The sequence below is a fragment of the Neofelis nebulosa genome, chromosome 7, assembly GCF_028018385.1.
Source record: "Neofelis nebulosa isolate mNeoNeb1 chromosome 7, mNeoNeb1.pri, whole genome shotgun sequence".
In the NCBI taxonomy this organism is placed as follows: domain Eukaryota; kingdom Metazoa; phylum Chordata; class Mammalia; order Carnivora; family Felidae; genus Neofelis; species Neofelis nebulosa.
In genome coordinates, this window is record NC_080788.1 from 15,142,020 (window position 1) to 15,163,301 (window position 21,282).

The window sequence follows — 21,282 nt, forward strand, 5'->3', positions numbered from 1 at the left end:
TTTTTTTTCTTTTTTAATTTTATTTTGTCAAACGAATTCAATTCAATCAGTAGTACTGAGCACTTATCTGATCCACGGTACTCTAGGAAGGTGGGAACATACTCAGATTCCGTCTGTGGCCTGCTTGCCAGGAGCATAGTTTGTCTAAGTGACGTCAGGGCTTTCTTCCAATCCAGCCCGACTTGCTCCTCAAGGCAGAAGTCTAGGTCATTCACTTATAGAGCATTTTGTCCTATGGCAGTGCGTGTACATGTTTAGCCCCTAGCAGAAATATCTTGGTTCCATCGGGGAAGCCGGCTTCCTCCAGAGAGTGAAGAAGGAGGCATAGTTTCCACGTACACAGGACGGGTAGAGTCCTCAGCTCTAGGCCCCTGGACGCAGTTTTAATCCGTTTCTTCATCTATCGAAATAAAAACGGGGACCCTATTTTACATAAATCTTGAGAGGATGAAGTGAGATAACACTAGGTACAAGTACACTGTATATAAATCCTGCCTCATTTTCATAGTAAATGGCAGATCGATCAATATACAATGAAGAGAGACAAGTTGATTAATTAATTGATTAATCTACTTTTGAAATCGTCTTAATAAAGTTCAGCTGCAGGTATATGGGCTAGGAAAAATACTTGGGCCATAAGATCAGAATCCTTAGTGACAACTGCATTCCTCGAATTAACCCTATACACGTTACTTTAAAGCGTGCAAGCGTATATTTACAAGAGCGTCTAATTGTTCTCACAGGTTTTCCCTGTGTTTGCGATATGAACTTCTGGAATATACCCTCTCGTGGCTTTGGCTGTGCTTATGGAATATACCCTCTCGTGGCTTTTGGCTGTGCTTAATTCAGGGCTTATGGGGAGCCAGGCACGGAGTCATTTGTGGACCATATGATCTTATCTTCGTGGCAACTCCGTGCGTTGGTACCGTTCTTCACAGATGAACAAGCTCTGATGTAGGAAGACGAGGGACTCCGCCCCAAGTCATAGAGTGAGTGCACCCGGAGCCTGCCAAAGGCCAGGCGTCTGTTTGGTGTGGTTTGGGCTTGGGTTTGTTTGGTTTTCGCTTTGTTTTGGTTTTTGGTTTTTGCCACCAGTCTATTGGGATAGCACAGGTTTTGATGCGCTGACCCTGAGAATCTTCAGAGAAACCTCCAGTTCAGGCGTAGCTGTTTTCATTGAATATAATAAGTAAGAAAAGAGAATCAAGTCGTGTCGTTGATCGGTGCTACAATCCTGACCTCAAAAGTCCTTCCTTTTTCATGACGCTTCTCATGGAAATAAAATATTAATAGCATCTTGTTCGAAATACTAGCTTCTGATATTTCTCCATATAATATAGGTCTTTGGCCACATTTCAAGGGCTTCTCTTTATTTGGCATTCATACTTTCTCTCTTTCAAATTCTTTGTCTTACCAGTGTTTCTGGATGGCTCTTTCAACCCATCCAAATTCCAATGACAGCAACCCTTGCCTCTTTCTCTTCCAGCTCCGGTGATTACCACCCCTCCCAACCCAGGCTCAGTCACACCCTTCCAGAACTGTGCTTGGCCACCTTTGGCCCCTTGAGGGCTGTCACCACAGCTCAGGGGCATCAGAGCCCAGATGCCTGGAACACCACCTGGAGACACAAAAGAGTTCACGGAAGACAAAACACATAAACACATGCATAAGTCGAAGTTGATTCCACTTCAAACACACTTTATTTTTTTTTTAATGTTTTTAATTATTTTTGAGGGAGAGAAAGACAGAGCATGAGTGGAGGAAGGGAAGAGGGAGAGAGAGACAGGGAGAGGGAGACACAGAATCTGAAGCAGGCTCCAAACGCAGAGCCCGATGCGGGGCTGGAACTCACAAACTGTGAGATCATAACCTGAGCCGAAGTCGGAAGCTTAACCGACTAGCCACCCAGGCACCCCCAAACACGCTTTAAAAAAAATCTTGGGGCGCCTGGGTGGCTCAGTCGGTTCAGTGTCTAACTTTGGCTCAGGTCATGATCTCACGGTTCATGAGTTCGAGCTCCACGTTGGGTTCTGTGCTGACAGCTCAGAGCCTGGAGCCCAGTTCAGATTCTGTGTCTCCCTCTCTCTCTGACCCTCCCCCACTCGCACTCTCTGTCTCTCTCTCAAAAATAAATAAACGTTAAAAAAATTTTTTTTTAAATCTTTCCTGTTTTTTTTTTTTTTTTCGGTTTGGGTAAGGATGAAGAATTCCTTAAAACAAATATGCCTAAAAAAATATTGCACTTACACATTACAAATGGGGGAGGAAAAGGGAAAACAGAAAATAGTTCCTATAGCCTGGGCTAGCCAACTTTTGCCATCCTGATTTACCTAAGATATGGGCTTGTATGAAAGATTTTTACGGGTGTCCTTTTATTATTTTTGAAACCACCTTCTTACACAATATTTTGAAAGCAACAACAAACAGTAAGTTGTATTACCAATACTATGAAATATACGAAAACATAATAAAAACAAAATTTTAAATCAAGTTTTTAAGATTCATTTGCTTACAAACACTAAATACTTTGGTTATTATATATTAGATATTAGATATCTTCTCATTCAAAAGAAATGATTAGGACACTTTGGGAAATAAAATCTGAGACCGTAAACTTAAAACATAATGCCTCACAGGATCAAATAGGGACCAGATCCCTTCAGCTAGGCTCTTCGGTGAAAAGTTTACAGCGAGTTTTGTGTTCGAGGACTACATCATGGTGGGGGGTGCAGTGAATGGAGAGGCAAGGGGTAACTGAGTGTGATTTCATCAAAAAATGCGCTTCTGCATGAAATCAAAACCACCTCCAAATTGTGTGACTGTTGAGTTAAAACTGTTGTCTTCCTCTCCCGAGAGGACACAATTTTTAAAATAATCCAAAATATTAATTCTCCAAGAAAAACTACCCAATGAGGACTTTCGTTAATGTGGTAAGATTCCCGTCCCCCCTCCCCACACACACACCCCTGCCCACCGCCTTCCTTCCATCTGAATATTTAACATAAGAGAAAAGTCCTGCTCTATTTTTCTGCTGGAATCACATCAGTTTCTGTTTCTAACCTAGGAAGAATGTGGTTCGGACTGAAAAGCCCCCTGTCCTATTGTTAGACTCCCCAGCACTGATCCTTGCTTTTAACATCATAATGAAGGATGCTCTTTAGTGGATTATCTTGAGAAGGGATTAAGCCCTTCAAGTCTTCTAGGGGGCAAGGTGTTTTGAGCCCTAAATACACACCAATTGCCTGCTTAACTTTTCATCTTATTTTGAAAACTGCCCAGCTGGAATTCAAATTCTTTTCCATAGAGCTGAATTTTCTTAGTAGCAAAGTTGGAGTTGGGGAGGGGGGTGGCAGATGCTATATATAAGCACTGTTCTTTTAATCTCGTGGGGCCAAATGTTTCAGATATTCCACTGAGACAGGCACGTCAGGATAAGACTCAATCTAAACTTTGCTGTAGACTTCTGCCCGTGCTTAAATCCTCGCCCCCCGTCTCCCAAGCCCATCACTTAAGCTTTCAAGAAGACCTTACTTTTACTAGAACTTTACCTTTAAACTCCATTTGGTCCACAGGATCCTTGCTTCCTGGCTTTTAACATTATCATCAGCTGTTTTTTTGGGGTTTTTTTTTTAAGTCACACTGAAACTTGAATTCAAATACCTAATAAACACACACACACACACACACACACACACACACACTTGAAAAGAGAACTAATTGCTCTATAATTTATAATCAAGTGGTTTCTTTGGCCTCTGCTTCTTATCTTAATAACCATTTATTTCTGTCTGCCTGTTACATTAATACCGAAATCTTGGGTTTGATTTGTATTCACCTTACCCCTTCCCTCATTTCTGTTATTAACGACCCCATTGTGTGATCGTATGATTTGCCAGGAAACCAGAGAGTTTTAAAATCTGTTCTTTCTCCTGCTTCTTGGGTAATTCCAACTTTTTTCCTTAAGAGCTTGTAACTTTTCTTTTGTTCAACCGAGGACTATTCTTGTGGCTGAAAACACTCATTTTCCAAGCGTTAAAATGTGCAAAAATTCCTCTTAAACAGATACACGACAAAACTTTTTCTTGGAACTTTGCCTTTCAACGTGATTTTTTTTAATCAAATAGCAATATGTCAAAAAGAAGGCATACATAAATTCAAAAATGCTCTGTTTGTTGTCTAAGAAGTTTTACACGCAGGTACAGCAAAAATAACAATGAAAAGATCTTGAGAAAATGAAGTTTCGTGATTTTTTTTTTTTAAACTCAGGGCAGCCAGGTGCACTTTCCTGTGAACAAAATGGAATGAACTCGTATTCTTTGTTTTATATATATAATAACTGTATTCCAGGGGCTATGCTTTAATTGTAAATAATCCCCCCACATTCTTTCAGTGTAAACTCTTTAAAGAGTCATGAATTTTATTTATACTCTCTCTCTCTTTGAGAGTCTTTTGTTTATTTGCTGTTTCGTTCTTTGTGAAATAACACTCCCAGAGGAAAATCCCCCTCTCTGCTTAAGGAATTAGGCCAGAGACAAAAGCAGGGAATTCTTTAAGCCTTGTTTTGTGCTAAGAGAAATGTTTGACATTTCTGTGGAGAGGTGTTTAGTTTGGATTCATTAGGTCTTAGGGACTCTTTTCTCTTTTCTCGCCTTTCAGATTCTGTCACTGTTTTTTGTTTTTTTGTTTTTTTTTTTTCTGTGTTTGGTAGACTGAAGAGAATTTACCAGGGTGTAATTAGGTTTCCTACATTCGAATAGCAAAAATCCAGTTGCTTTAAATGGTCTTTCCATTTAAAGCAGGCCCGAACCTGAATCCCACTTTCTGATACCCAGGAAGAACATGGGGCGGAGGACGCTAAGAAGAAAAGAAAGGGCTTTCACAGAAGTCGTTGTCCTGATTGAAATAAATACCTCTCTTGTAAGCATCTTTCAACAGTTACTTGACCATCCGTCCCCTAGTTCCACCCAGGAAGGCTAAGCCATTTGGCCGTCCTGTGCTTTGTCTAGAAACACCAAACAAATTCAGTTTTAACCTAAGTTTCAACACAAAAGGAAATTTTAAAGTACCTGCTTTTTATTTTACAACACGTTGGCTGGGCTCCGTTCCCTCCCAAGTTCATCTAAAGGATATCTACAGCCTGATACGTTTTTGCCAGATCATTTGCCTTCTGCTAAACAACAGAGATATTTTGCTAGGTTATGAGCATCATCTCCTGAATTAACAGAAGCTCAGATATGTGGTAAGTCCCCAAATCCTAAAGCCAGAAATAACACTTGGTCGTCTTTTTGCCTTTTCTTCTTGGATGTGCCATTCTAGACTCGACCACAGTGAGTTGCGCTCTTCTTTTTACTCTGGTTGGTATCAAAGCAGGGAAGGAGGGGAGCCAAGGAAACCTTGAAGCCTCCGCTCAAGAACCATTCAGAGATTAGCGAGCACGAACCACACAGACTGTACGAGCTCTTTTCCAACGAAATGCCGACTGATGTTCCAAAGCTTGCCAGTCTCAGCCCAAAGGCCCCTACTTTCGGCTTAAGAAACATGCCCTCCAGTCACTGTTGGGTTTTACGTTCTACATTCACACCACACCTCAGAGAGTGATGAAGTTACCAAGGCGGCGGAAGAACCCCAAGGCCAAACCCTCACCGGTGACATCTTATTGGAACACAAGCTTTCTCTGGCTGGCTGACGATAACCCTTTGGCAGATCTGGCTGAGAAAGCATTAAGCAAAAACAAAAGACAGAAACACTATAAAAAGGTCTAGTGGCCGTGATTATATGGGAGAGAGACCAGATAACAGCATCATTTCAACTAGTGGATTGCACCCTTATCAAGGGTGTCTCTCCAGCCCTCCCCCACACACCCCAAAAAGCACTGATTTGTCTTTACTGAAATTGTGGGGACCCTGTCTGCCATGTCAGTCTAGCCCCATAAAGAAAGATGTACATAAAGGACTAACTCTCTTCAGCTTACTTTGTCGAGGGACACTGTCACCTCATGTCCCAATGGATCCTTTTCCACTGGACGTTGAACTCGGCCATGTTTGTTAAAATTTATTTGAATCTTAATATTAGGTAGTAGACTGAAAAACTCAGACTGTTATTGCCCCTTCTTTTTGAAAACCTGGGTTGTAAATTTCAGTTCGATTTCCATGGGGATCTGGAGGTGTGGATCGAAAACCATTTTGCAGTGCCCCATGATTTAGAAGCCTCTGAGAAATACATACATATGTGTGTGTATACATATATATATATATATATATATATATATGATTTAATAAAAGTAATGGTCGAAATCACTGATTCTCTAAGAATGGTAAAAGGTAAATCCCTCAGGCTTTGTTCACTGAAGGGATAGCAAGATAAACATCTGTCAAAAGATATGAATATCAATAAATAAAAGAAATTACGTAGGACATTAGGAGAAAGATTTAATAAGCCAAGGATAACCTTAGGTTGAAATCGAAAAGTTTCTTTTCTAGGGGCACCTGGGTGGCTTAGTCGGTTAAGCGTCCGACTCTCGTTTTCAGCTCAGGTCATGATCTCGCGGTTTCTTCAGTTCGAGCCCCGCATAGGGCTCTGCGCTATGGAGCCTGCTTGGGATTCTCTCTCTCCCTCTTTCTTGCCCACCTCCCACCCAGTAAGTAAATAAACTGCGCCTCCCACTCATGCTCTCTCAAAATAAATAAATAAACTTAAAAAAAAATTTCCTCTCCAAAAAGAAAGAACATAATGGTCTCTGGGCAGGAAAGGGGATCAGAAGGAAAAGCCAAAATGCCAAAAAGTGTAGCAAATTCAAGCCTAGACACTACAGTCACCCAAATGTCTTTCTTTGACTCGAGTACTGGAAAACTCGTCAGGCAGGTGTTTGGCAATAATGGAAAATATCCCCAGGCCCTGAGATAAGAATGGCGTTTCACTGATCATTCCCCTTGGGTAAAACCTATCAATCTCATCCCCTGCCATAACCCTAAAGTAATAGGAGAGGCAGGAGAGGGAGCCAGTAAGGGAGTTTCAACTTCCAGCTGAGAGAGCAGGGAGAATGAAAAGATATGTCATAGACCTCAAAGTATGCTCCTTTGGGCAACAACACAGGTCAATACACTTGCGGGGGGAGAAACTCAATTCTTGACTCTTCATAGAAAATAAATTTGAGTTGCCCAGGTATATTTACCTGATTGTATTTATCATTTTCCCTCCTGTTAAAAAACTCAAAGGCGGGAGAGAGAAGCCAAACTCTTCTTGAGTACCAAAAAAAAACCACAAGTTGCATAAAATACGCTTCAGCATGTTAATTATTCAGTGGCGACTAGATTGGGCTGTTTCCCCCTGGAATGCCACGAAGCAAAGACTGACAATAAGGATGTAACGATGAAATTTACTCTGCAAGTATGCCTCTATTCAATTGCTATGACTCCCACAGAACTTTTTTGCCCCTAAATCTACCAAATATGACATATTCTAACAGGCAAAGAACGCTACAGAGGGCAGTCACTACCTTAACCCTGAAGCCCTTGGCCCTGAGCACCCCAACGTGAAGATGCAGGGTCTTTGTTAATTGTCATTGATTAGAACCAAACGTGTTTCCATATTTAAAATCTTTGTGTCAATACACTCCCTGTATTCTTAACAAAAACAGCCACTTCCCCACCACCCCCCCGCCCCCGCCCCGCACAGCATTTCTGTTACTTGTACCTCGCTGCGCAGATAGTAACTTCAAATAAACATGATCCTTAAACTCCTTAATAAAGACAAATTGCCTTCTTTAGTCATTGTAAAAAGTGGTATAATTTGCGATCGGAGGCTGGTTTGTAGTTTGGGGATATTGTAAAAGTTAACATTGCTTTTCAGCAGTAGCTTTTATTTTTCTTATAGGGTCCAAACCACATCTCATCCTCCCTTGCTTACTTGCAGATAAGGCAGAATACTTGAGCCATTAGAGAGATGTGATTAGGTCCAGTTGATTACCAACCGTTTCCGTTTTCTCTGTATGAAGCCTAAGATGGTCAGGTCGCTGTTTATACACACACACACACACACACACACATATATATATATGACTTCTTTTTTTATAATTTTTTTTAATTTTTGAGAGAAACAGAGACAGAATGCGAGTGGGTGAGTAGGTTAGGGGCAGAGAGAGAGAGGGAGACACAGAATCCGAAGCAGGCTCCAGGCTCCAAGCCGTCAGCACAGAGCCCGACGCAGGGCTCGAACTCACGAGCCGTGAGATCATGGCCTGAGCCGAAGTCGGACGCTCAACCGACTGAGCCACCCGGGCGCCCCAATATATACGACTGATCTCTGAAGGGAATGGCTGAAACAAAAAGAGATGCATTGTTGGAGATAGTACGTTGGGGGACCATTTTTAGAAACAAGCGAGCAACCTCAGAAAACTGTTCTAAGTCTATACCGGTTCTTTACAGAATGAATTTCACTTAGATCTTTCAGGGCTTTATGTTGTACCGTGTAACAAAACGAGGTGAAAGTTCACGGTACCTTTCCAACCACCGGAAACGTTACTTCTGTTTCGCACAATACCAGCACCTTATGCCTCACCATCCGAGGAGATTTCTAAAGAAACTTATTTTTCTCCTCCATCTGGGTTAAACAGAAAAATCCAGTGTTTTGCTTACGGGCACTAATGGGAAGTTTGGGTACAGCATTAACCAGACACGTGCCCAACGTAACAAGACCATGTGCTATATTTGACGTGTATTGTGAGGGTTCTTTTGGAGATATTGGTTCCAGTGTGATTATCTTGCCTCCTTTTTTTTTTTTATTGTTACAAAATAAAGACTTTTTCCCTTAGGTTACCTGTCACTTTTGAAATGGGAAACATGATGAATTATGGGACATTCGCCTTGCCGTGCTTTATCAAGCTCATTAGAGATGATGCATGATCTGAACTTTACAGAAGGAAAAAAAATACATAGGCACCCTCTTTCTTAGCTTCTCCATTTGCCTCTGCAATTGTGTTATTTTACCTGTTGCACCAATTGACCACCTATTAAGAAAAAAAAAAAAAGTCTTGTCTGTAAAACTCATGCCTTCCCTCTAGAATAGCCCTGCACTTAATCTGTGAATTCTCTAAAAGTGGTATCTCTGAACTTCTAGCTCAGAATGCTTGGTTTTATTTTCTCCGTCGTCATGCTGAGCCAACAGACAACTTCATATGCGTGTATAGGTTTGACAGGAAATGTTATTTTTACCTCAGTTTTCTCATGAGATGGTCTCATGATAAAAGTCTTCCATGAGAGGACTTCAGTTTAATAGAAGCAACTTTCATCCATACGTTTAAACAGATCTTCTTCTGCCTTAAAATCTCATGGTTTTACTGAGTATTCATTTTTAAAGAAAGATTGAAGACTGAGTTTTAAACGGATTTGTGCCAAATAAGCTTTAAATAAGTCTTGATAACCCAAAAATTACTTCAGAGCTCAAAAGCCGTATCTTCTTACCTCTGTCTACAGTACTTTGAAAACTCGATTCGCGCTAAAACCTAGACAGATCCACCGTGATGAAGGTCATCAGATAAAAAAAAAAGTGTTTCTGCAAGTTTAATCCAATGCTTATCAGCTAGAACAATTCCTCTCGAATCCTTCAGATGTTAACTACTGTTGAGATCTAAAACGCAAATATTATTTTTAAATGTGAAATACAGAGTTTGGAAAAGCATTTGGCTTCAAAATAAGAAAGGTGACGATTTGGACAGCAAATATACATATTATTGGAATTTCATTTTCATTGAAGCATCTTCTACTTCTGGTATTTGTGATTGATGAGTTTCCTTGGTGATAGAAAGAACACTCAGGCACTTAACATTACAAATTCCAAGATCGTGGAGAAGTGCACTACAAATCCTTAACATATCGCCCGGAAGACTCATCCAGGCGGCCCATGGGTCCAGCTCTACTTGTGAGGCTGTTTTCAAAAAGAAGGTCTACACTCATGCTTCTGTAGGTAATCAGTTCACACACACGAAGTTTCAGATGGGCTATCGCCGGCATCATCTTGTTCCTTTCCTTCCGTCACTTCGAACGCATTCTGTGCGATGCACTCTGCTGGGTTCTGGAGGATCGACCCTGCCCTGGTGGAGATGACAGTCTGGAGGAAAGATCAAGCTTAATCCAATATCATGTAATTTAGATACAGAATGAAGGTATTTCTGACTGAGGTGAGTCCTTGAAGAAGGATGCAGGGGGCTTGGCCAACACATGGCAGGGGTTCCTGACCTGGCACGGGATGTCAGAGGGCCCTTACTGAGTGCAGGATGTCAGAAAGGAGGGGAGAGACCTAGTATCTGACGTCAGAGGGGCTGGACCTAATATGGGATATAAGGAAGGGGCGAGGATCTAGCTCAGGATGTCAGAGGTCCCCCTTTAGGGAGGAATGCTGAGGTGAAGTCAAGCTTCTAAAAGAAAGCCAGTAGGGCAGAAAGGAAGTTATAATCAAGGAGCGTTGTCAGAGAGGAGCCCGGCAAGGGAAAGAAAGAGGGCCAAATCATGCCAGGCCTTGAAGTCATGGTAAGAATGTGCAGTCTCTTCAAAGACTTGTGGGAAGCCATCAGGAGATTCAGAAACAAACTTCAACGCAAGGTGAATGACACAAGCTGGCTTATGTGTTTTATAGACGATCAACACAGACACCCTACAAGGTAGACAAAGTAAGTGTGATCAACCCCTCTGAACAAGTGCAGAAACCACGATCCTACAATTGGGCTTCTTGCCAAAGGTGGAACGGACAGCCAGCAGCTGGTGTATGCCCTTGCCCGCACTCATGGTATATGTCTTTCTGTGCACAATTCTGTTATTTCTATAACCATCAGAGGTCTCTGTCCCCTACTGCACATATTCAAAATCAAGGCCATGCTTCTCATTACTTTTCGGTGATATTTCATTTTAAGGCCGAGTGGGAAAAATACAAATTAGGTAGTTTGTGAACTAGAAGAATCTAAGAGAAAAGTTTTTTGTTGTTGTTGTTTTGGTTTTTTTTTTAAGTAAGCTTCAGGCCCAGTGGGGAGCCCGACTCGGGGCTTGAACGTAGTATCCTGAGATCAAGACCTGAGCTGAAATCAACAGTCTGTCGCGTAACTGGCTGAGCCACCCAGGCGCCCTGAGACATTGTTTTTAATAACGGATTTCTCTTTGGCGTGAATCTATTGGTTGTGTCAAGAATTGACTCACTACATTATTTTTTGTATAATTTTAGAATCATTTCAGCTTAAGAACTAGAATGGCATTTACATGGTAACAATACTATCTACTCTTAAAAGCGTATTAAATAGAATATTACAGCTACATCGTAAGTTCCATTATTTGTACTAAATAATAATTATAAGTAGATTTCTAACATTGAAGTAGGATAAACATAAGATCTAAGAAAAATATGGTTTATGCTATTCTACTTAGTTCTGACAAGTGGGGAGACACCACGTGAAGGAAAAAAGCCAGTCATGGTTTATACTAAGGTAGAGAGGAACACCTCTCTCTGCTGCTTTTTCTGTTCCCTGGAAAATGCCAGATAAGAGACCAGCTCTGGGCATTCTTCCCCAAGGCCTCAGTATATAAAGAGTTTGTCCAGGGCTGCCTGAGTGGCTTAGTCGGTTAAGCGTCTGACTCTTGATTTCAGGTCAGGTCATGATCTCAAGGTTTGTGAATTCAAGCCCCACATTGGGCTCTATGCTGTGAGTGCGGAGCCTGCTTGGGACTCTCTCTCTGTCTCCCTCTTTCTCTGGCCTTCCCCCACTTGTACTTTCCCTCTCAATATAAATAAACTTAAAAAAAAAAATAAAATAAATAAAGAGTTTGTACATTGCCAGGAACCAGAAGGAAACATTTGGACTTGGAACTTCTCCTTCCAAGGACGGAAGAATAAAGAAGTCACAGCAGGAACATTTCCATTTTGCAAGGTGGAATTGTTGAAAATTGCAACAGAGGATCCTAACCTCTGTAGTGGTTGTTGAACAGCCGGCAATTTCTGCTTTGTCATATGAACTTAACCAAAAGTGCCTTCAAATTAATTGCCTAACAATTCCGCAGCAGACAGAAGCTGTAACACTTATAGCCACATTTGCACACTGACTGTGTCTTAGTTGGGGGCTGCTATAAATAGAAACTACAGACTGGGCAGCTTAAACGAAAACATTCACTTCTCCCAATTCTGGAGGGTTGGAGGTCCAAGATCAAGGTGCCGGCATCATCAGGTTCTCTGGAAGACCTTCTTCCTGGCTTGCAGAGGGCTGTCTCTTTGTAGTTTCCTCACACGGCAGGAGAGGAACAGAGACCTTGGGTCTCTTTTCTCATTCTATAAATGTGTTACTCCTACCATGGGGACACCACTGTCATGACCGAATCTAATCCTGATTACCTCCTGAAATCCTCACTTTCCAAATGCTATCACAGAGGGGATGAGAGTTTTAAGATATGAATTTGAGGGAGACACATTCAGTCCCTAATAGACTGGTTTGCTTATAAAGACCAAATTACACCCCCCCTCCCCACCAAGAAGTGTGCTGAGCCCCCACCTCACAGGACAGAGTGACAGAGAAAGCCCTACCATCAACTTGGGGCACTCTTGTCATCTTGGGTCTTCAGGCGGCATTCAGACAGTTGGATGAAACAGTGTAGCAGTCAAGGCAATGGACTCTAGACAAATATACAGACGCGGAAGCCAGCGAAGAGAATATAAGAGAAGCCAAGAGCCGAATGTAAGGCTCTGGGGAACATTAACTGCTGTCACACTGCCTGAGCCCTTCTCTGTGTTGCATAATTTAGCATCACACGATACATCTTGTGTGATTGTAATTCCTCTTCTAGACAACTCTCGTCTTGTCAGCTAAACTGTTAGATGCCTGAGGTCAGGAGGACGTAATGAGATGCTCTATGGCCAATCATTCACCCAAAATAGAAGCCAGGAATTTAGGAAACTATCGAAATCCTACCACCAAAAGCCACCCAACCAGGCAGCATTGGATTAAATATTCCAATTACACTGACTGATTGCTGCACTTTGGTTTATTGCCTAAGCTGCCTGGACCATCATCTACTTCTTAAAGTAGGTGAGGCCAGTTGATTCTTCATGGGGTACGGGTGAGGCAAAGAGGGGGGGTAGCAGGTGAGGAAAGAATGTCTCTTGGACGTTCAGGTTCCCAAATGCGATGAGCTAAGTGGGCGAAAAGTGTCCCTTCCGAGACGTTAGGAATCACTACGTGTTTGAGAAACTTCTGAAAGCGTGAACCCCCCTGCGAGCAGAGCATCTTTCTTCCGTCACCTCATACAGCAAGATGGCCTTCTGTGATGGGTGCTGAAACGTACTTTCAGGTGTGCTTCCGGATACGAAAAATTGTATTTACAAGGCCAACTTCAAGTTCTGGTTATATTTGTTCTCTCAATCCTTTTTTTTTTTTTCTGTTGGAAACTAAAAATAAGATTAGCTTAATAAGTACCCGAGGCTGTGTGGGTTGCCTCCCCACCAAAAAAAATTCATATTCAGTCCCAGCCCTCATGGTATGGTATTTGGAGATGGGTGGTTATTAGGTGTAGATGATGTCATGAAGGTTTAGATGATCCCCCTGATGGGATTAATGTCATTGTAAGAAGTGACAGCAAGGAGAGCTTGTCCTCCCTCTCCTCCATGTGAGGACACAATGAGAAGGCAGCTGTGTATAAGCCAGGAAAAGAGTCCTCACTGAGGAATCAAATTGCCTGGTGCCTTGATCTTGGACTTCCCAGGCCCCAACTGTGAGAAATGAACTTCTTTAATTGAAGCCACCCAGTCTAAGATATCTTGTTACCGCAGCCCAAGCAGACAAATACAATGTGTATGTCCAAGACGAGAGCAAAACATTTCTGCAAAACAAAGGAAGTTGACTTTATACATGTAAAGTATAATAAGAGGAATTGATGAGAATGTCTAACATAGATAGGACTTTTAAACTCTTGGATCATTTGGAGCGATTTTAGAAGGCTTTCTGGTGATATAATTGAAGAATATATTCCATTTAACCATAGTCAGTAGGTGTTTGGGGGGTCGCAGAGCCCCATTTTGAAGATAATATTTTATAGCTTATTTGAAAAACTTGCATCTGATATAAATATATCTATTTATCTAATTAAACCAAGTACAACGAGAGAGTTAAGTTTTGTGCCAAGAATATCATATGGTAGTATACCTTCTCGATTAAAAAAAAAAAAAATAAACGTTTCCAATTTGGAAGAAGAAATTTTAGTAAATTCTTGAAATTTCAAAGTTGATTTCATGTCCGGATTCTCAGCGGGGCACCTGGCATGTTCCCCTGAAGCCTGTCTATCTAGGTGTATCGGTACAACCATTAGATTAATACATCTGCTGTGAAACACAGAAGAAGCATGCTGTTCAAACGCTGGCAAAAGGTGATGGCCGGCCATGAAATGAAAAAAAAAAAAAAAAAAAGTCGAGTTTCATTTTGGAAAACAAGCCCCTTCTCAGTTTTGACTGAAACGTATTAAGCAGGATAGAGAGACTATCTCTTGTAATTGTCAGCAGATTGGCAATCTGACATACAATTCTGGCAAACCTGTATTTAATTGCTAAAATATGACTTCCTAGCAACTACAAGTATGTTCTGCCAATGTCAAGTTATCCCAAACCACATGACTTGACTTCTGCTTTAGAATTAAAATTGAAGATTTATCCCAGGTTGAAGCTGTGCCTCGTGCATTCTGCAAGAATTCTATACACTGCAGACAGGAAAACGGGATACCGTTAAAGCACTGCAGTGCCCCAGGGGTCAATGTCAGATACAATCTAATTTAACATCTTTATTAAGGATCTCGAAGAGGGAGTAAGCCACATATTAATGAAATGTGCAAATGATATTAAACTGGGAGCTGGTGCAACCACCAGTAAGGACAAAGAAATAATAGAAATGCACCAAAAGAGGTTAAAACTATGAGCAGAAAATTATTACATGAAAATCACCTTCTTGGGATTGATAGTTTGGAGATGAGCACTGGGAGTCAGAAATCTCAGAGTTTGGGGCTGTATGCAATTGGGAATGAAGAAGAAGAAAAAGAGGGCAACCTTTAGCCAGTATCTAATTTAGACACCAACGTAAACACTTTACATTACATTATGTAAATTTAGACGGTCTTTAAAATCAGAAAGGTCACCAACTCTAAAATTTAGCTACAAGCCAACCCAAATGGGGTAGCTTGCACAGGTAGCCATTAAAATGACCAGTACATGCATTATATCGACGTGCAGAAGATATGAAAGAGTGTGAAGTGAAAAAAAAAAAAAAAAAAAAGGGACGCCTGGGTGGCTCAGTCGGTTGAGCGTCTGACTTCGGCTCAGGGCATGATCTCACGGTTTGTGGGTTCGAGCCCCACGTCGGGCTCTGTGCTGATAGCATAGAGCCTGGAGCCTGCTTTGAATTCTATGTCTCCCTCTCTCTCTCTCTCTGCTCCTCCCCCGCTCATGCTCTGTCTCTCTCTCTCCTTCAAAAAATAAATTAAAAAAAAAAGACAGAACATAATACAATGTGCATAAGGATAAAATATAACCTAACACAACATAAAATATATGTACACTCATTCAGCCAGCTCCGGAGGTCTTCACCGAGAAACTACTTTTCTTTTCTTTTTCTTTTTTTTAACGTTTATTTACTTTTTGAGACGCAGAGACACAGTGCGAGCAGGGGAGGGGCAGAGAGAGAGGAAGACACAGAATCCGAAGCAGGCTCCAGGCTCCGAGCTGTCAGCACAGAGCCTGACCCGGGGCTCGAGCTCATGGACAGTGAGATCGTGACCTAAGATGAAGTCAGACGCTTAACCGCCTGAGCCACCCAGGCGCCCCAGAAACTACTTTTCTAATACACACTAATTTGGAAACACAAATAAATGTGTCTTTTGTTTAAAAAAAAAAAAATCACAAAACAGGAGCGCCTGGGTGGCTCAGTCAGTAAGTGTCCGACTCTTGATTTGGGTTCAAGTCGTGACCTGGATGTTGTGGGATCGAGTTCCGCTCAGGCTCCGTGCAAGGGTGTGGAGGCTGCTTAAGATTCTCTCCCTCCCTCTGCCTCTGTCCCTCCTCTGCTTGCACTCTCCCTCTCTCTCAAAACAAATTTAAAATAAATAAAAAATCACAAAACAGCTTAGAAGCTTTGACCTTTTAGCCTCTGTATCTCCATGCATCCCATATCCCACCCAAACAGCAGATGAGGCAACTCTAAAAATGACATGGTCAGAGTTGTTGCTAAAATAGAATGCCCTTGAGGCAGCATCTGACAACCTTTCAGTCTTCAGTAGGAATCCTTGACTGCCTATAATCTCCTGAATTCACTCTTTCTGCCTTTTCTACCCGTGTGTCCACTCCCATGCCAGCAACCTTGGTCACTCCGAGGTACCCAGTCATCGTGACAAGAACTTTTAAGCAAGCAAACACCCTGAAGCAATGGTGTGCATGTTAGGACTCCTTCCCTTCTTCCTCCCTTAGAATTCCTCACGCAACTTCTCTTACTTGAACTACACGCAAGGGCATACCCACCGCAAGGAGCTGGAAAGGGCGTCCTTTCAAAACCATGGCATTCCTGAAATATTTGACTTCGCCACTCGATCTTTGGTGCCTACTCAAAAAAAGGTGGCTTCCACTTGCCTTCTACATTCTTCCGTGACCCCTTATCTGCTTTCAGGATCCAGGAGGGAAAATAAAGAAGGAAAATTCCCTGGTGCCCTCAGATATACCAAAAGGGAACTCATTTGACCTAGCATGGAAACCAAAAGAATGGCTCTTTCTAAAGAGCAGGACATCAGTAGCAAATGATCCAAAATGCAGATGTAGGCGAATCCAAAGAGTTGAAGATGCTGAGGTTCTAAAGTAGCAGGAGAAAAAAGAAAACACTATTTTGTTTGTGCTTCACACAAAGAACCTAACCGACATCACGTAACAGTGGGGTTTACTGCCTCTGTATCTGAATGATTCAGATACATCGGTGGGTGGCCAGAAGCTGGCAGAAATGGGGCAATGAACACATGAGGAAGATCATAAATACCAAACAAAGGTGGTAGCTAATAGAGGGGGACGTGCTGAAGACGTTCCAAGGATATTCTTGCCAATGAGGAAGAGGAATTATTTTAAATATACTAGAAGGACTTACTGGTCATATGGGAATAAAATTCAAGGAGCAAACAAGGATGTGAAATCTTAAGAATTTTATTATAGCTTAGCCTTTTCATGGATTTAAGACACTTAAAGGTAAATTTAACAAACATCGGAAACGCACAGCTTTATTAGTGATTCTGCAATTATACTGAATTAGACTAAGCTTCTCTACCTGAAGTGTAAAGTTTCCTTTAGTTCATTACCTGAGTTCATTTACAAAGTAGAATTTCCTTGTAATCTCCTCACTATTTCAAGCGCAAACGAATTCCACCTCACCCCACCCGAAGTTAAAAAATGTTTTCAAGAAATTATCTAGTTTTCTACTTCAGCTTGCCTTCCTGTGGGATGAGAAAACACATCAGAAATTCAACTATAGGAGATGCAGGGTGGCTTATTCTGTTAAGCCTCTGACTCTCGATTTCGACTCAGGTCACAATCTCCCGGTTCGTGAGTTCGACCCTCATGCCGGGCTCCATATTGATGGTGTGGAGCCTGCTTGGGGGCTTGGGATTCTCTCTCTGCCTCTCTCTCTCTCTCTCTCTCTCTCTCTCAAAATAAATAGATAAGCTGAAAAAGAAGTTCAACTATAGAAATTTTCTAAACTCTACTATGATAAAATAGGTGGGTTTTTTTTTTTTTTTTTTTTTTTTTTTGCATTAAAGAAAATAATGCATTACCTATGTCTTCTTCCGGGCATACATGAAGTAGAAATCATTCATGCCACGAGGCCTGGGGAGACATTTAGGCTCACTGTACAACAGCCAGTCCCATTGTGGGAATGCAGAAAACAATCAGACCTAGTCCCTACCCTTAACATTTTCACCATCAGTTGACGGAGGTTAACCAATAAAGAGTTCTCTATCGTAGGCTTAATTTAAGCAATGACATTAGGACTAGTAAGTCTTCCAGGAATGCCCCAAATAATAAATAATGTGGTTTGCAAATATTAAGGTGCACTTTCATTATATGGAAATAGGTGATTTTAAAAAAAGAAATAAATGGTAACTTTCAAAGATCATCAGAAAAGCCTGGGACAAATATTAAATTGTTCACTGATATTTAATTCCCCTCTTCTGGGCACATGAAAGGAGTTTCATTCCCTGTTCCCCTGAAATGAGGCTTGGCCATGTGATTTGCTTTAGTTAATGTCATAAGAGTAGAAGAAAAGAGTGGGACTTCCCTGTAAAAGTTTTTAATTGGCCAGCATTTGGATTTTTTCTGGTTCTGCCTTTGCAGTCCCTGACATGCATGTGCATAGGAAGGTAAAGTTCAGAGCGGTCACCTGGAGGAGAACTCTGAGAGTCACTTAGATCCCTGATGAACTTTGCAGGAGCCAGAATTAAATCTATGTTGTTAAAGTCACTGATACTTAGAGATGTTTGTTACTGAAGCACAACGTTGCTTATCCTAACTGATCACACTCATTAAACTTATGAACAAATATGATGGCTTCACTACAAAAGAAGTGTTGCTCAAAGAAATGTATTAATTCTAAATGAGCTAATTGTCAGTTGGTCAAGGAGCATTTATCTCTCGTCCACAAGGCTTAGAATAGTTTAACCGAGGGCACCTGGGTGGCTCGACCGGTTGAGTGGCCGACTTTGGCTCAGGTCACGATCTCAAGGTTCATGCGTTCCAGCCCCACGTCGGGCTCTGCGCTGACAGCTCGGAGCCTGGAGCCTGCTTCGGATTCTGTGTCTCCTTCTCTCTCTGCCCCTCCCCCCGCTCGCACTCTGTCTTCCTCAAAAATAAACATTAAAAAAATTTTAAAGAATAGTTTAACCAGCCATTAGTCAGGATTTTAATTTTGTAGAATATTTTGAGGCTATAACTTTTCCCAGCTCACCACTATCCATGGATAGTGACAATCAAGGGACCTGATGCAGAGCAGGTGAGTTTCAAGCGGGCCTCTCTCTTCCACCCCACAGGTAGTTTGTGGGTCCGAATCCATACACACCTAAAAGAAACATTTTAAGATCCTCTAATGAAGGCAAGATAGTTTTACCGTTTTCATTGTCAGACACTTAAAAGATGTCTGACAAGGGGGAAAAAATACAAGTGATCAAGAAACTGTTCTTCAAATTGACTAAAGAGTTATAATGATGGGCAAAAATAAAAATAAATATGTCTGATCACAGAATGGTTTATCATGTGAAATCAAACGAACGCTCTTCTGCATTGAAGATCATTCTCTTGTATCTAATTTGGAGAGATACTTAACAAATAGTGTAACAAAGGCTCTCTTTCTATTATAATAAGTAATTGGTGTCGACTTAACCATTTTGCCTGATGGATTTCAGAGCCGAAGAGTGACAGTTGCTTACTGTACCATCACTGAAAAGCTGCATTCTAAATGATTTGATTTTTTTAAGACATTTGTATGCTTCTTGAAATGGGAAAACATCCTAACCATGAAAGAGAGCTGTCATCAAAGTACCACGTGCAGAATTTCAAAACAACTCTGGAGCTCTCGCATATCAGGCCATTGAGAATGACCTCGTAAGCGGTCTGGACTTTAAGTCGGGGAACTGTTTTCCTGGTCCCTGGACTCAGGTCTCTTTTGCATCCAAACCTCTTAACACTCGGCCACCAGAGCTAATCTTCTAAATATAAAGCTGACCTCGTTCCTTCTACTTGAACAACCTCCAAAGCTTCTCAGTTGCCTTGGGCATAAAGTTCAAATTTCTTAGCCCACTCTGTCCAAATTACCCTGTGCTCCCGTCATGCCAAGCGGGTCTAATCCAATCTCTTCCATCGCAAAAAAATGTATTTCTATTTAACTTTGTGTCATCTCCCCCCACCCCCACCCCACCACCTTTCAAATAGCTCAAGTATCTGACATATAAGCGTGGGTGAATTTTGGGTGAATGAGTGAATGAATGAATAAATGAATGCGTAAATGAAGGAATCAGACCTGAGTTTAGCCCATGACGTTACCAATAAGCTCCTGGGTGACCTTGGCCTTGTCTATTTATTTCTTTGTGCCCCAGAATCCTGAGGTGAGAAAGGGGATCATAATTGCTACCTGCCATAGAGGGATGCCGTGAGGATTAATGAAATAATTTTGGTAAAGCAGTTTGAGCTCCCTGGAAGAAAAGCACTATGTAAGAACAAAGTGTTATTATAATTATTATGTAGCACCTTTCATCTTAGAATCTCAAAGCACTTCACAAAACATTAACTCATTAATCTTTCCAATGTTCCTGCAAGAGAATTCCATTATCTCCCTTTTAGACAAGGGCAACATGCAGACAGCCAAAGGTTAAATACCTAGTCCATGATGCTATCCCTGTTGAATGCCAAATCCAAGAGCAAGACTTCAGGACCCCCAGCTCAGAGACAGCCCTTTGAACCTCCACACGCCGCACCTTCCCCCCCCCCCCCCCGCCCCACCTTTTTCCTGTACAGAGAAGCCATTGAGCAGCCTGGGCTGGATGGCAAAGATCCAGTTGGAATGGGAGCCCTGGGTTAATACCTTCCATAGAAGAAGGGGTGGGATGCGGCCGCGAGGATTGTGGTCATCACAATTCTTCCCTCTTCTGTAACAGTAAGAAGCGAATGTAAGCAATGCCTGCAATCAATCGCTCACCTTCCTCCAAGGGCTCGGCCTCAGATCTTTTCATCAGCCCTCTTTTAACTCGACACCTTTCTGGGATGTCTGTCCCCCAGCCAGAAAACGTCTCATCACCTTTGAATACAAAGGTAGCAGTTTAGCAACCAAAGAAATAATCCTAAAACACTGCATTCAAAAGAGCTTTCCTCCCCTAATACTGTTTTTCCTGCTGAATCCCATGAATGTTAGCTGAGACAGGTGGTACTAATCCGCCTTCTAAAAGGAAGAGGAAGAATGTTAGCTATTCTGCATATACTTAGGGCAGGAAAAAAGCCATAGTTTGGATAAAGATGCGTTACATCAGGATCATCTAACGACGCGGAGCCGTGTCTATTCATAGCGAACCGGAGAGGCGGCATTTGTGCTTTTCTCACAAATGTTGAGTTCCTTCTTCCTGGAGGTTGTGGTCAAGATTACCGGCCCAAGAACGTGGGCAGATCTGCGACAAACGTCCATGGCATGTGTGTCTCAGCATCCCGGAAATAACAGGATTGTGCCTAGAGGTCAGGTGGCTCCGGCAACCATCGCTC

At 41.9% G+C, this 21,282-nt stretch overlaps 1 long non-coding RNA gene across 1 annotated transcript; it reads right to left on the reverse strand.

The window, feature by feature from the left end:
- Window positions 1–1,058: 1,058 nt before the first annotated feature.
- LOC131516100 (uncharacterized) lies at window positions 1,059–12,752 on the reverse strand. Its single transcript, XR_009263871.1, has 2 exons — window positions 12,556–12,752; window positions 1,059–1,618 (listed from the first exon to the last, which is right to left on the reverse strand). It is a non-coding gene; the product is annotated as an uncharacterized LOC131516100 (long non-coding RNA).
- Window positions 12,753–21,282: the final 8,530 nt, after the last annotated feature.